The 14194-nt window shown below is 34.3% G+C and overlaps 15 non-coding genes across 15 annotated transcripts; all 15 read right to left on the bottom strand.

The window, feature by feature from the left end:
- Positions 1-201: 201 nt before the first annotated feature.
- TRNAT-AGU (transfer RNA threonine (anticodon AGU)) lies at positions 202-275 on the bottom strand. The gene has a single exon. It is a non-coding gene; the product is annotated as a tRNA-Thr (tRNA).
- A 908-nt stretch (positions 276-1183) lies between these two features.
- On the bottom strand, positions 1184-1257 carry TRNAT-AGU (transfer RNA threonine (anticodon AGU)). Its single transcript has one exon. It is a non-coding gene; the product is annotated as a tRNA-Thr (tRNA).
- A 908-nt stretch (positions 1258-2165) lies between these two features.
- Positions 2166-2239, bottom strand: TRNAT-AGU (transfer RNA threonine (anticodon AGU)). The gene has a single exon. It is a non-coding gene; the product is annotated as a tRNA-Thr (tRNA).
- Positions 2240-3147: 908 nt separating this feature from the next.
- Positions 3148-3221, bottom strand: TRNAT-AGU (transfer RNA threonine (anticodon AGU)). Its single transcript has one exon. It is a non-coding gene; the product is annotated as a tRNA-Thr (tRNA).
- Positions 3222-4129: 908 nt separating this feature from the next.
- On the bottom strand, positions 4130-4203 carry TRNAT-AGU (transfer RNA threonine (anticodon AGU)). Its single transcript has one exon. It is a non-coding gene; the product is annotated as a tRNA-Thr (tRNA).
- Positions 4204-5111: 908 nt separating this feature from the next.
- On the bottom strand, positions 5112-5185 carry TRNAT-AGU (transfer RNA threonine (anticodon AGU)). The gene has a single exon. It is a non-coding gene; the product is annotated as a tRNA-Thr (tRNA).
- A 908-nt stretch (positions 5186-6093) lies between these two features.
- On the bottom strand, positions 6094-6167 carry TRNAT-AGU (transfer RNA threonine (anticodon AGU)). Its single transcript has one exon. It is a non-coding gene; the product is annotated as a tRNA-Thr (tRNA).
- Positions 6168-7075: 908 nt separating this feature from the next.
- TRNAT-AGU (transfer RNA threonine (anticodon AGU)) lies at positions 7076-7149 on the bottom strand. Its single transcript has one exon. It is a non-coding gene; the product is annotated as a tRNA-Thr (tRNA).
- A 908-nt stretch (positions 7150-8057) lies between these two features.
- TRNAT-AGU (transfer RNA threonine (anticodon AGU)) lies at positions 8058-8131 on the bottom strand. Its single transcript has one exon. It is a non-coding gene; the product is annotated as a tRNA-Thr (tRNA).
- A 908-nt stretch (positions 8132-9039) lies between these two features.
- Positions 9040-9113, bottom strand: TRNAT-AGU (transfer RNA threonine (anticodon AGU)). The gene has a single exon. It is a non-coding gene; the product is annotated as a tRNA-Thr (tRNA).
- A 908-nt stretch (positions 9114-10021) lies between these two features.
- On the bottom strand, positions 10022-10095 carry TRNAT-AGU (transfer RNA threonine (anticodon AGU)). Its single transcript has one exon. It is a non-coding gene; the product is annotated as a tRNA-Thr (tRNA).
- A 908-nt stretch (positions 10096-11003) lies between these two features.
- TRNAT-AGU (transfer RNA threonine (anticodon AGU)) lies at positions 11004-11077 on the bottom strand. Its single transcript has one exon. It is a non-coding gene; the product is annotated as a tRNA-Thr (tRNA).
- A 908-nt stretch (positions 11078-11985) lies between these two features.
- Positions 11986-12059, bottom strand: TRNAT-AGU (transfer RNA threonine (anticodon AGU)). The gene has a single exon. It is a non-coding gene; the product is annotated as a tRNA-Thr (tRNA).
- Positions 12060-12967: 908 nt separating this feature from the next.
- TRNAT-AGU (transfer RNA threonine (anticodon AGU)) lies at positions 12968-13041 on the bottom strand. Its single transcript has one exon. It is a non-coding gene; the product is annotated as a tRNA-Thr (tRNA).
- Positions 13042-13950: 909 nt separating this feature from the next.
- TRNAT-AGU (transfer RNA threonine (anticodon AGU)) lies at positions 13951-14024 on the bottom strand. Its single transcript has one exon. It is a non-coding gene; the product is annotated as a tRNA-Thr (tRNA).
- Between the last annotated feature and the right edge of the window lie 170 nt (positions 14025-14194).

Raw genomic sequence — 14194 nt, 5'->3', positions numbered from 1 at the left:
GAACTCTGACTGAAAATGATAAAAGCAAAATTAGCATTTATCTCAAAGCTTGCTTAAGAAACATGAAGCCATTTTTTCTGGAAATACTTAACGCACTGCAATCAAGAGCGTTATGTTGAAGCAGAGTCATGGGTGCAATAGTCTTATTTCTGATGCAATACAGTAATTATCAAATGATGAAATAGAAATGTAGGCAAATAAAGGCACTGCTGAGATTTGAACTCAGGATCTCCTGTTTACTAGACAGGCGCTTTAACCAACTAAGCCACAGCACCACATGAAACCTTTGCTGCTTTGTAAGGGAAAGGAAATCTAAAAATACATTTCTTTGTTAAAGGCTCATAAGAGTCCTGATAAGACTAGTGTCTCATTAATTCTGTAAACAGCTGGTAAAATAGAGTGTAAAACTAAAAATGTCATTATCTCTTCTTTCTCATATAAGCCTCATATTCTCCTTTCTCAATTTGAAACATTTCACTCTCAGTCTTTTCATTCAACTCATTCCTGGCAAATATGTATTGAAACCCTGATATATCAATATCGGAAAAAGCCATGAGATTGAACAGATATTTGTGACATGAAGATGTATCTGGGAGGGTTGACCATGATGGCAGTAGTTAAGAAACATATGGTAAGTGGAAGTGGAAAACAGGTTTACAAAGCAAAGACATGCTTATGAGTCAATTTATATTGAAGCTCTTTAATTAGTATGAGAAGACAATTCACATAATTAAAAGTTATTCATTTAAGAGTTAAACAGTTTCCTGCATTTTTATTTTATTTAAGTTTAAATTGAGTGTTAAGAGGTGTTCTGCAAGGATTAGATTGCCAAATATTTAATGCGGTCAACTATCTATATATTGTGTGCTTCCCACATTGGTCAAATGCAGTCATCCTCGGGGCTTAGCCTTTTACTTCAATGCTTCGTACAGCAAAAAAAACAGCTGATATTGGAATGGCAAATAGAATATAGTCAAATGGAGAACTCTGACTGAAAATGATAAAAGCAAAATTAGCATTTATCTCAAAGCTTGCTTAAGAAACATGAAGCCATTTTTTCTGGAAATACTTAACGCACTGCAATCAAGAGCGTTATGTTGAAGCAGAGTCATGGGTGCAACAGTCTTATTTCTGATGCAATACAGTAATTATCAAATGATGAGATAGAAATGTAGGCAAATAAAGGCACTGCTGAGATTTGAACTCAGGATCTCCTGTTTACTAGACAGGCGCTTTAACCAACTAAGCCACAGCACCACATGAAACCTTTGCTGCTTTGTAAGGGAAAGGAAATCTAAAAATACATTTCTTTGTTAAAGGCTCATAAGAGTCCTGATAAGACTAGTGTCTCATTAATTCTGTAAACAGCTGGTAAAATAGAGTGTAAAACTAAAAATGTCATTATCTCTTCTTTCTCATATAAGCCTCATATTCTCCTTTCTCAATTTGAAACATTTCACTCTCAGTCTTTTCATTCAACTCATTCCTGGCAAATATGTATTGAAACCCTGATATATTAATATCGGAAAAAACCATGAGATTGAACAGATATTTGTGACATGAAGATGTATCTGGGAGGGTTGACCATGATGGCAGTAGTTAAGAAACATATGGTAAGTGGAAGTGGAAAACAGGTTTACAAAGCAAAGACATGCTTAAGAGTCAATTTATATTGAAGCTCTTTAATTAGTATGAGAAGACAATTCACATAATTAAAAGTTATTCATTTAAGAGTTAAACAGTTTCCTGCATTTTTATTTTATTTAAGTTTAAATTGAGTGTTAAGAGGTGTTCTGCAAGGATTAGATTGCCAAATATTTAATGCGGTCAACTATCTATATATTGTGTGCTTCCCACATTGGTCAAATGCAGTCATCCTCGGGGCTTAGCCTTTTACTTCAATGCTTCGTACAGCAAAAAAAACAGCCGATATTGGAATGGCAAATAGAATATAGTCAAATGGAGAACTCTGACTGAAAATGATAAAAGCAAAATTAGCATTTATCTCAAAGCTTGCTTAAGAAACATGAAGCCATTTTTTCTGGAAATACTTAACGCACTGCAATCAAGAGCGTTATGTTGAAGCAGAGTCATGGGTGCAACAGTCTTATTTCTGATGCAATACAGTAATTATCAAATGATGAGATAGAAATGTAGGCAAATAAAGGCACTGCTGAGATTTGAACTCAGGATCTCCTGTTTACTAGACAGGCGCTTTAACCAACTAAGCCACAGCACCACATGAAACCTTTGCTGCTTTGTAAGGGAAAGGAAATCTAAAAATACATTTCTTTGTTAAAGGCTCATAAGAGTCCTGATAAGACTAGTGTCTCATTAATTCTGTAAACAGCTGGTAAAATAGAGTGTAAAACTAAAAATGTCATTATCTCTTCTTTCTCATATAAGCCTCATATTCTCCTTTCTCAATTTGAAACATTTCACTCTCAGTCTTTTCATTCAACTCATTCCTGGCAAATATGTATTGAAACCCTGATATATCAATATCGGAAAAAGCCATGAGATTGAACAGATATTTGTGACATGAAGATGTATCTGGGAGGGTTGACCATGATGGCAGTAGTTAAGAAACATATGGTAAGTGGAAGTGGAAAACAGGTTTACAAAGCAAAGACATGCTTAAGAGTTAATTTATATTGAAGCTCTTTAATTAGTATGAGAAGACAATTCACATAATTAAAAGTTATTCATTTAAGAGTTAAACAGTTTCCTGCATTTTTATTTTATTTAAGTTTAAATTGAGTGTTAAGAGGTGTTCTGCAAGGATTAGATTGCCAAATATTTAATGCGGTCAACTATCTATATATTGTGTGATTCCCACATTGGTCAAATGCAGTCATCCTCGGGGCTTAGCCTTTTACTTCAATGCTTCGTACAGCAAGAAAAACAGCTGATGTTGGAATGGCAAATATAATATAGTCAAATGGAGAACTCTGACTGAAAATGATAAAAGCAAAATTAGCATTTATCTCAAAGCTTGTTTAAGAAACACGAAGCCATTTTTTCTGGAAATACTTAACGCACTGCAATCAAGAGAGTTATGTTGAAGCAGAGTCATGGGTGCAACAGTCTTATTTCTGATGCAATACAGTAATTATCAAATGATGAGATAGAAATGTAGGCAAATAAAGGCACTGCTGAGATTTGAACTCAGGATCTCCTGTTTACTAGACAGGCGCTTTAACCAACTAAGCCACAGCACCACATGAAACCTTTGCTGCTTTGTAAGGGAAAGGAAATCTAAAAATACATTTCTTTGTTAAAGTCTCATAAGAGTCCTGATAAGACTAGTGTCTCATTAATTCTGTAAACAGCTGGTAAAATAGAGTGTAAAACTAAAAATGTCATTATCTCTTCTTTCTCATATAAGCCTCATATTCTCCTTTCTCAATTTGAAACATTTCACTCTCAGTCTTTTCATTCAACTCATTCCTGGCAAATATGTATTGAAACCCTGATATATCAATATCGGAAAAAGCCATGAGATTGAACAGATATTTGTGACATGAAGATGTATCTGGGAGGGTTGACCATGATGGCAGTAGTTAAGAAACATATGGTAAGTGGAAGTGGAAAACAGGTTTACAAAGCAAAGACATGCTTATGAGTCAATTTATATTGAAGCTCTTTAATTAGTATGAGAAGACAATTCACATAATTAAAAGTTATTCATTTAAGAGTTAAACAGTTTCCTGCATTTTTATTTTATTTAAGTTTAAATTGAGTGTTAAGAGGTGTTCTGCAAGGATTAGATTGCCAAATATTTAATGCGGTCAACTATCTATATATTGTGTGCTTCCCACATTGGTCAAATGCAGTCATCCTCGGGGCTTAGCCTTTTACTTCAATGCTTCGTACAGCAAAAAAAACAGCTGATATTGGAATGGCAAATAGAATATAGTCAAATGGAGAACTCTGACTGAAAATGATAAAAGCAAAATTAGCATTTATCTCAAAGCTTGCTTAAGAAACATGAAGCCATTTTTTCTGGAAATACTTAACACACTGCAATCAAGAGCGTTATGTTGAAGCAGAGTCATGGGTGCAACAGTCTTATTTCTGATGCAATACAGTAATTATCAAATGATGAGATAGAAATGTAGGCAAATAAAGGCACTGCTGAGATTTGAACTCAGGATCTCCTGTTTACTAGACAGGCGCTTTAACCAACTAAGCCACAGCACCACATGAAACCTTTGCTGCTTTGTAAGGGAAAGGAAATCTAAAAATACATTTCTTTGTTAAAGGCTCATAAGAGTCCTGATAAGACTAGTGTCTCATTAATTCTGTAAACAGCTGGTAAAATAGAGTGTAAAACTAAAAATGTCATTATCTCTTCTTTCTCATATAAGCCTCATATTCTCCTTTCTCAATTTGAAACATTTCACTCTCAGTCTTTTCATTCAACTCATTCCTGGCAAATATGTATTGAAACCCTGATATATTAATATCGGAAAAAACCATGAGATTGAACAGATATTTGTGACATGAAGATGTATCTGGGAGGGTTGACCATGATGGCAGTAGTTAAGAAACATATGGTAAGTGGAAGTGGAAAACAGGTTTACAAAGCAAAGACATGCTTAAGAGTCAATTTATATTGAAGCTCTTTAATTAGTATGAGAAGACAATTCACATAATTAAAAGTTATTCATTTAAGAGTTAAACAGTTTCCTGCATTTTTATTTTATTTAAGTTTAAATTGAGTGTTAAGAGGTGTTCTGCAAGGATTAGATTGCCAAATATTTAATACGGTCAACTATCTATATATTGTGTGCTTCCCACATTGGTCAAATGCAGTCATCCTCGGGGCTTAGCCTTTTACTTCAATGCTTCGTACAGCAAAAAAAACAGCTGATATTGGAATGGCAAATAGAATATAGTCAAATGGAGAACTCTGACTGAAAATGATAAAAGCAAAATTAGCATTTATCTCTAAGCTTGCTTAAGAAACATGAAGCCATTTTTTCTGGAAATACTTAACGCACTGCAATCAAGAGCGTTATGTTGAAGCAGAGTCATGGGTGCAACAGTCTTATTTCTGATGCAATACAGTAATTATCAAATGATGAGATAGAAATGTAGGCAAATAAAGGCACTGCTGAGATTTGAACTCAGGATCTCCTGTTTACTAGACAGGCGCTTTAACCAACTAAGCCACAGCACCACATGAAACCTTTGCTGCTTTGTAAGGGAAAGGAAATCTAAAAATACATTTCTTTGTTAAAGGCTCATAAGAGTCCTGATAAGACTAGTGTCTCATTAATTCTGTAAACAGCTGGTAAAATAGAGTGTAAAACTAAAAATGTCATTATCTCTTCTTTCTCATATAAGCCTCATATTCTCCTTTCTCAATTTGAAACATTTCACTCTCAGTCTTTTCATTCAACTCATTCCTGGCAAATATGTATTGAAACCCTGATATATCAATATCGGAAAAAGCCATGAGATTGAACAGATATTTGTGACATGAAGATGTATCTGGGAGGGTTGACCATGATGGCAGTAGTTAAGAAACATATGGTAAGTGGAAGTGGAAAACAGGTTTACAAAGCAAAGACATGCTTATGAGTCAATTTATATTGAAGCTCTTTAATTAGTATGAGAAGACAATTCACATAATTAAAAGTTATTCATTTAAGAGTTAAATAGTTTCCTGCATTTTTATTTTATTTAAGTTTAAATTGAGTGTTAAGAGGTGTTCTGCAAGGATTAGATTGCCAAATATTTAATGCGGTCAACTATCTATATATTGTGTGCTTCCCACATTGGTCAAATGCAGTCATCCTCGGGGCTTAGCCTTTTACTTCAATGCTTCGTACAGCAAAAAAAACAGCTGATATTGGAATGGCAAATAGAATATAGTCAAATGGAGAACTCTGACTGAAAATGATAAAAGCAAAATTAGCATTTATCTCAAAGCTTGCTTAAGAAACATGAAGCCATTTTTTCTGGAAATACTTAACGCACTGCAATCAAGAGCGTTATGTTGAAGCAGAGTCATGGGTGCAACAGTCTTATTTCTGATGCAATACAGTAATTATCAAATGATGAGATAGAAATGTAGGCAAATAAAGGCACTGCTGAGATTTGAACTCAGGATCTCCTGTTTACTAGACAGGCGCTTTAACCAACTAAGCCACAGCACCACATGAAACCTTTGCTGCTTTGTAAGGGAAAGGAAATCTAAAAATACATTTCTTTGTTAAAGGCTGATAAGAGTCCTGATAAGACTAGTGTCTCATTAATTCTGTAAACAGCTGGTAAAATAGAGTGTAAAACTAAAAATGTCATTATCTCTTCTTTCTCATATAAGCCTCATATTCTCCTTTCTCAATTTGAAACATTTCACTCTCAGTCTTTTCATTCAACTCATTCCTGGCAAATATGTATTGAAACCCTGATATATCAATATCGGAAAAAGCCATGAGATTGAACAGATATTTGTGACATGAAGATGTATCTGGGAGGGTTGACCATGATGGCAGTAGTTAAGAAACATATGGTAAGTGGAAGTGGAAAACAGGTTTACAAAGCAAAGACATGCTTATGAGTCAATTTATATTGAAGCTCTTTAATTAGTATGAGAAGACAATTCACATAATTAAAAGTTATTCATTTAAGAGTTAAACAGTTTCCTGCATTTTTATTTTATTTAAGTTTAAATTGAGTGTTAAGAGGTGTTCTGCAAGGATTAGATTGCCAAATATTTAATGCGGTCAACTATCTATATATTGTGTGCTTCCCACATTGGTCAAATGCAGTCATCCTCGGGGCTTAGCCTTTTACTTCAATGCTTCGTACAGCAAAAAAAACAGCTGATATTGGAATGGCAAATAGAATATAGTCAAATGGAGAACTCTGACTGAAAATGATAAAAGCAAAATTAGCATTTATCTCAAAGCTTGCTTAAGAAACATGAAGCCATTTTTTCTGGAAATACTTAACGCACTGCAATCAAGAGCGTTATGTTGAAGCAGAGTCATGGGTGCAACAGTCTTATTTCTGATGCAATACAGTAATTATCAAATGATGAGATAGAAATGTAGGCAAATAAAGGCACTGCTGAGATTTGAACTCAGGATCTCCTGTTTACTAGACAGGCGCTTTAACCAACTAAGCCACAGCACCACATGAAACCTTTGCTGCTTTGTAAGGGAAAGGAAATCTAAAAATACATTTCTTTGTTAAAGGCTCATAAGAGTCCTGATAAGACTAGTGTCTCATTAATTCTGTAAACAGCTGGTAAAATAGAGTGTAAAACTAAAAATGTCATTATCTCTTCTTTCTCATATAAGCCTCATATTCTCCTTTCTCAATTTGAAACATTTCACTCTCAGTCTTTTCATTCAACTCATTCCTGGCAAATATGTATTGAAACCCTGATATATCAATATCGGAAAAAGCCATGAGATTGAACAGATATTTGTGACATGAAGATGTATCTGGGAGGGTTGACCATGATGGCAGTAGTTAAGAAACATATGGTAAGTGGAAGTGGAAAACAGGTTTACAAAGCAAAGACATGCTTAAGAGTCAATTTATATTGAAGCTCTTTAATTAGTATGAGAAGACAATTCACATAATTAAAAGTTATTCATTTAAGAGTTAAACAGTTTCCTGCATTTTTATTTTATTTAAGTTTAAATTGAGTGTTAAGAGGTGTTCTGCAAGGATTAGATTGCCAAATATTTAATGCGGTCAACTATCTATATATTGTGTGCTTCCCACATTGGTCAAATGCAGTCATCCTCGGGGCTTAGCCTTTTACTTCAATGCTTCGTACAGCAAAAAAAACAGCTGATATTGGAATGGCAAATAGAATATAGTCAAATGGAGAACTCTGACTGAAAATGATAAAAGCAAAATTAGCATTTATCTCAAAGCTTGCTTAAGAAACATGAAGCCATTTTTTCTGGAAATACTTAACGCACTGCAATCAAGAGCGTTATGTTGAAGCAGAGTCATGGGTGCAACAGTCTTATTTCTGATGCAATACAGTAATTATCAAATGATGAGATAGAAATGTAGGCAAATAAAGGCACTGCTGAGATTTGAACTCAGGATCTCCTGTTTACTAGACAGGTGCTTTAACCAACTAAGCCACAGCACCACATGAAACCTTTGCTGCTTTGTAAGGGAAAGGAAATCTAAAAATACATTTCTTTGTTAAAGGCTCATAAGAGTCCTGATAAGACTAGTGTCTCATTAATTCTGTAAACAGCTGGTAAAATAGAGTGTAAAACTAAAAATGTCATTATCTCTTCTTTCTCATATAAGCCTCATATTCTCCTTTCTCAATTTGAAACATTTCACTCTCAGTCTTTTCATTCAACTCATTCCTGGCAAATATGTATTGAAACCCTGATATATTAATATCGGAAAAAACCATGAGATTGAACAGATATTTGTGACATGAAGATGTATCTGGGAGGGTTGACCATGATGGCAGTAGTTAAGAAACATATGGTAAGTGGAAGTGGAAAACAGGTTTACAATGCAAAGACATGCTTAAGAGTCAATTTATATTGAAGTTCTTTAATTAGTATGAGAAGACAATTCACATAATTAAAAGTTATTCATTTAAGAGTTAAACAGTTTCCTGCATTTTTATTTTATTTAAGTTTAAATTGAGTGTTAAGAGGTGTTCTGCAAGGATTAGATTGCCAAATATTTAATGCGGTCAACTATCTATATATTGTGTGATTCCCACATTGGTCAAATGCAGTCATCCTCGGGGCTTAGCCTTTTACTTCAATGCTTCGTACAGCAAGAAAAACAGCTGATGTTGGAATGGCAAATATAATATAGTCAAATGGAGAACTCTGACTGAAAATGATAAAAGCAAAATTAGCATTTATCTCAAAGCTTGCTTAAGAAACACGAAGCCATTTTTTCTGGAAATACTTAACGCACTGCAATCAAGAGAGTTATGTTGAAGCAGAGTCATGGGTGCAACAGTCTTATTTCTGATGCAATACAGTAATTATCAAATGATGATATAGAAATGTAGGCAAATAAAGGCACTGCTGAGATTTGAACTCAGGATCTCCTGTTTACTAGACAGGCGCTTTAACCAACTAAGCCACAGCACCACATGAAACCTTTGCTGCTTTGTAAAGGAAAGGAAATCTAAAAATACATTTCTTTGTTAAAGTCTCATAAGAGTCCTGATAAGACTAGTGTCTCATTAATTCTGTAAACAGCTGGTAAAATAGAGTGTAAAACTAAAAATGTCATTATCTCTTCTTTCTCATATAAGCCTCATATTCTCCTTTCTCAATTTGAAACATTTCACTCTCAGTCTTTTCATTCAACTCATTCCTGGCAAATATGTATTGAAACCCTGATATATCAATATCGGAAAAAGCCATGAGATTGAACAGATATTTGTGACATGAAGATGTATCTGGGAGGGTTGACCATGATGGCAGTAGTTAAGAAACATATGGTAAGTGGAAGTGGAAAACAGGTTTACAAAGCAAAGACATGCTTATGAGTCAATTTATATTGAAGCTCTTTAATTAGTATGAGAAGACAATTCACATAATTAAAAGTTATTCATTTAAGAGTTAAACAGTTTCCTGCATTTTTATTTTATTTAAGTTTAAATTGAGTGTTAAGAGGTGTTCTGCAAGGATTAGATTGCCAAATATTTAATGCGGTCAACTATCTATATATTGTGTGCTTCCCACATTGGTCAAATGCAGTCATCCTCGGGGCTTAGCCTTTTACTTCAATGCTTCGTACAGCAAAAAAAACAGCTGATATTGGAATGGCAAATAGAATATAGTCAAATGGAGAACTCTGACTGAAAATGATAAAAGCAAAATTAGCATTTATCTCAAAGCTTGCTTAAGAAACATGAAGCCATTTTTTCTGGAAATACTTAACGCACTGCAATCAAGAGCGTTATGTTGAAGCAGAGTCATGGGTGCAACAGTCTTATTTCTGATGCAATACAGTAATTATCAAATGATGAGATAGAAATGTAGGCAAATAAAGGCACTGCTGAGATTTGAACTCAGGATCTCCTGTTTACTAGACAGGCGCTTTAACCAACTAAGCCACAGCACCACATGAAACCTTTGCTGCTTTGTAAGGGAAAGGAAATCTAAAAATACATTTCTTTGTTAAAGGCTCATAAGAGTCCTGATAAGACTAGTGTCTCATTAATTCTGTAAACAGCTGGTAAAATAGAGTGTAAAACTAAAAATGTCATTATCTCTTCTTTCTCATATAAGCCTCATATTCTCCTTTCTCAATTTGAAACATTTCACTCTCAGTCTTTTCATTCAACTCATTCCTGGCAAATATGTATTGAAACCCTGATATATTAATATCGGAAAAAACCATGAGATTGAACAGATATTTGTGACATGAAGATGTATCTGGGAGGGTTGACCATGATGGCAGTAGTTAAGAAACATATGGTAAGTGGAAGTGGAAAACAGGTTTACAAAGCAAAGACATGCTTATGAGTCAATTTATATTGAAGCTCTTTAATTAGTATGAGAAGACAATTCACATAATTAAAAGTTATTCATTTAAGAGTTAAACAGTTTCCTGCATTTTTATTTTATTTAAGTTTAAATTGAGTGTTAAGAGGTGTTCTGCAAGGATTAGATTGCCAAATATTTAATGCGGTCAACTATCTATATATTGTGTGCTTCCCACATTGGTCAAATGCAGTCATCCTCGGGGCTTAGCCTTTTACTTCAATGCTTCGTACAGCAAAAAAAACAGCTGATATTGGAATGGCAAATAGAATATAGTCAAATGGAGAACTCTGACTGAAAATGATAAAAGCAAAATTAGCATTTATCTCAAAGCTTGCTTAAGAAACATGAAGCCATTTTTTCTGGAAATACTTAACGCACTGCAATCAAGAGCGTTATGTTGAAGCAGAGTCATGGGTGCAACAGTCTTATTTCTGATGCAATACAGTAATTATCAAATGATGAGATAGAAATGTAGGCAAATAAAGGCACTGCTGAGATTTGAACTCAGGATCTCCTGTTTACTAGACAGGCGCTTTAACCAACTAAGCCACAGCACCACATGAAACCTTTGCTGCTTTGTAAGGGAAAGGAAATCTAAAAATACATTTCTTTGTTAAAGGCTCATAAGAGTCCTGATAAGACTAGTGTCTCATTAATTCTGTAAACAGCTGGTAAAATAGAGTGTAAAACTAAAAATGTCATTATCTCTTCTTTCTCATATAAGCCTCATATTCTCCTTTCTCAATTTGAAACATTTCACTCTCAGTCTTTTCATTCAACTCATTCCTGGCAAATATGTATTGAAACCCTGATATATCAATATCGGAAAAAGCCATGAGATTGAACAGATATTTGTGACATGAAGATGTATCTGGGAGGGTTGACCATGATGGCAGTAGTTAAGAAACATATGGTAAGTGGAAGTGGAAAACAGGTTTACAAAGCAAAGACATGCTTAAGAGTCAATTTATATTGAAGCTCTTTAATTAGTATGAGAAGACAATTCACATAATTAAAAGTTATTCATTTAAGAGTTAAACAGTTTCCTGCATTTTTATTTTATTTAAGTTTAAATTGAGTGTTAAGAGGTGTTCTGCAAGGATTAGATTGCCAAATATTTAATGCGGTCAACTATCTATATATTGTGTGCTTCCCACATTGGTCAAATGCAGTCATCCTCGGGGCTTAGCCTTTTACTTCAATGCTTCGTACAGCAAAAAAAACAGCTGATATTGGAATGGCAAATAGAATATAGTCAAATGGAGAACTCTGACTGAAAATGATAAAAGCAAAATTAGCATTTATCTCAAAGCTTGCTTAAGAAACATGAAGCCATTTTTTCTGGAAATACTTAACGCACTGCAATCAAGAGCGTTATGTTGAAGCAGAGTCATGGGTGCAACAGTCTTATTTCTGATGCAATACAGTAATTATCAAATGATGAGATAGAAATGTAGGCAAATAAAGGCACTGCTGAGATTTGAACTCAGGATCTCCTGTTTACTAGACAGGTGCTTTAACCAACTAAGCCACAGCACCACATGAAACCTTTGCTGCTTTGTAAGGGAAAGGAAATCTAAAAATACATTTCTTTGTTAAAGGCTCATAAGAGTCCTGATAAGACTAGTGTCTCATTAATTCTGTAAACAGCTGGTAAAATAGAGTGTAAAACTAAAAATGTCATTATCTCTTCTTTCTCATATAAGCCTCATATTCTCCTTTCTCAATTTGAAACATTTCACTCTCAGTCTTTTCATTCAACTCATTCCTGGCAAATATGTATTGAAACCCTGATATATTAATATCGGAAAAAACCATGAGATTGAACAGATATTTGTGACATGAAGATGTATCTGGGAGGGTTGACCATGATGGCAGTAGTTAAGAAACATATGGTAAGTGGAAGTGGAAAACAGGTTTACAAAGCAAAGACATGCTTAAGAGTCAATTTATATTGAAGCTCTTTAATTAGTATGAGAAGACAATTCACATAATTAAAAGTTATTCATTTAAGAGTTAAACAGTTTCCTGCATTTTTATTTTATTTAAGTTTAAATTGAGTGTTAAGAGGTGTTCTGCAAGGATTAGATTGCCAAATATTTAATGCGGTCAACTATCTATATATTGTGTGATTCCCACATTGGTCAAATGCAGTCATCCTCGGGGCTTAGCCTTTTACTTCAATGCTTCGTACAGCAAGAAAAACAGCTGATGTTGGAATGGCAAATATAATATAGTCAAATGGAGAACTCTGACTGAAAATGATAAAAGCAAAATTAGCATTTATCTCAAAGCTTGCTTAAGAAACACGAAGCCATTTTTTCTGGAAATACTTAACGCACTGCAATCAAGAGAGTTATGTTGAAGCAGAGTCATGGGTGCAACAGTCTTATTTCTGATGCAATACAGTAATTATCAAATGATGATATAGAAATGTAGGCAAATAAAGGCACTGCTGAGATTTGAACTCAGGATCTCCTGTTTACTAGACAGGCGCTTTAACCAACTAAGCCACAGCACCACATGAAACCTTTGCTGCTTTGTAAAGGAAAGGAAATCTAAAAATACATTTCTTTGTTAAAGTCTCATAAGAGTCCTGATAAGACTAGTGTCTCATTAATTCTGTAAACAGCTGGTAAAATAGAGTGTAAAACTAAAAATGTCATTATCTCTTCTTTCTCATATAAGCCTCATATTCTCCTTTCTCAATTTGAAACATTTCACTCTCAGTCTTTTCATTCAACTCATTCCTGGCAAATATGTATTGAAACCCTGATATATCAATATCGGAAAAAGCCATGAGATTGAACAGATATTTGTGACATGAAGATGTATCTGGGAGGGTTGACCATGATGGCAGTAGTTAAGAAACATATGGTAAGTGGAAGTGGAAAACAGGTTTACAAAGCAAAGACATGCTTATGAGTCAATTTATATTGAAGCTCTTTAATTAGTATGAGAAGACAATTCACATAATTAAAAGTTATTCATTTAAGAGTTAAACAGTTTCCTGCATTTTTATTTTATTTAAGTTTAAATTGAGTGTTAAGAGGTGTTCTGCAAGGATTAGATTGCCAAATATTTAATGCGGTCAACTATCTATATATTGTGTGCTTCCCACATTGGTCAAATGCAGTCATCCTCGGGGCTTAGCCTTTTACTTCAATGCTTCGTACAGCAAAAAAAAACAGCTGATATTGGAATGGCAAATAGAATATAGTCAAATGGAGAACTCTGACTGAAAATGATAAAAGCAAAATTAGCATTTATCTCAAAGCTTGCTTAAGAAACATGAAGCCATTTTTTCTGGAAATACTTAACGCACTGCAATCAAGAGCGTTATGTTGAAGCAGAGTCATGGGTGCAACAGTCTTATTTCTGATGCAATACAGTAATTATCAAATGATGAGATAGAAATGTAGGCAAATAAAGGCACTGCTGAGATTTGAACTCAGGATCTCCTGTTTACTAGACAGGCGCTTTAACCAACTAAGCCACAGCACCACATGAAACCTTTGCTGCTTTGTAAGGGAAAGGAAATCTAAAAATACATTTCTTTGTTAAAGGCTCATAAGAGTCCTGATAAGACTAGTGTCTCATTAATTCTGTAAACAGCTGGTAAAATAGAGTGTAAAACTAAAAATGTCATTATCTCTTCTTTCTCATATAAGCCT

The sequence above is a fragment of the Mixophyes fleayi genome, chromosome 10, assembly GCF_038048845.1.
Source record: "Mixophyes fleayi isolate aMixFle1 chromosome 10, aMixFle1.hap1, whole genome shotgun sequence".
In the NCBI taxonomy this organism is placed as follows: Eukaryota; Metazoa; Chordata; class Amphibia; order Anura; family Limnodynastidae; genus Mixophyes; species Mixophyes fleayi.
The sequence above is the reverse complement of the archived record's forward strand: the minus strand, read 5'-3'. Positions and strand labels throughout refer to the sequence as shown.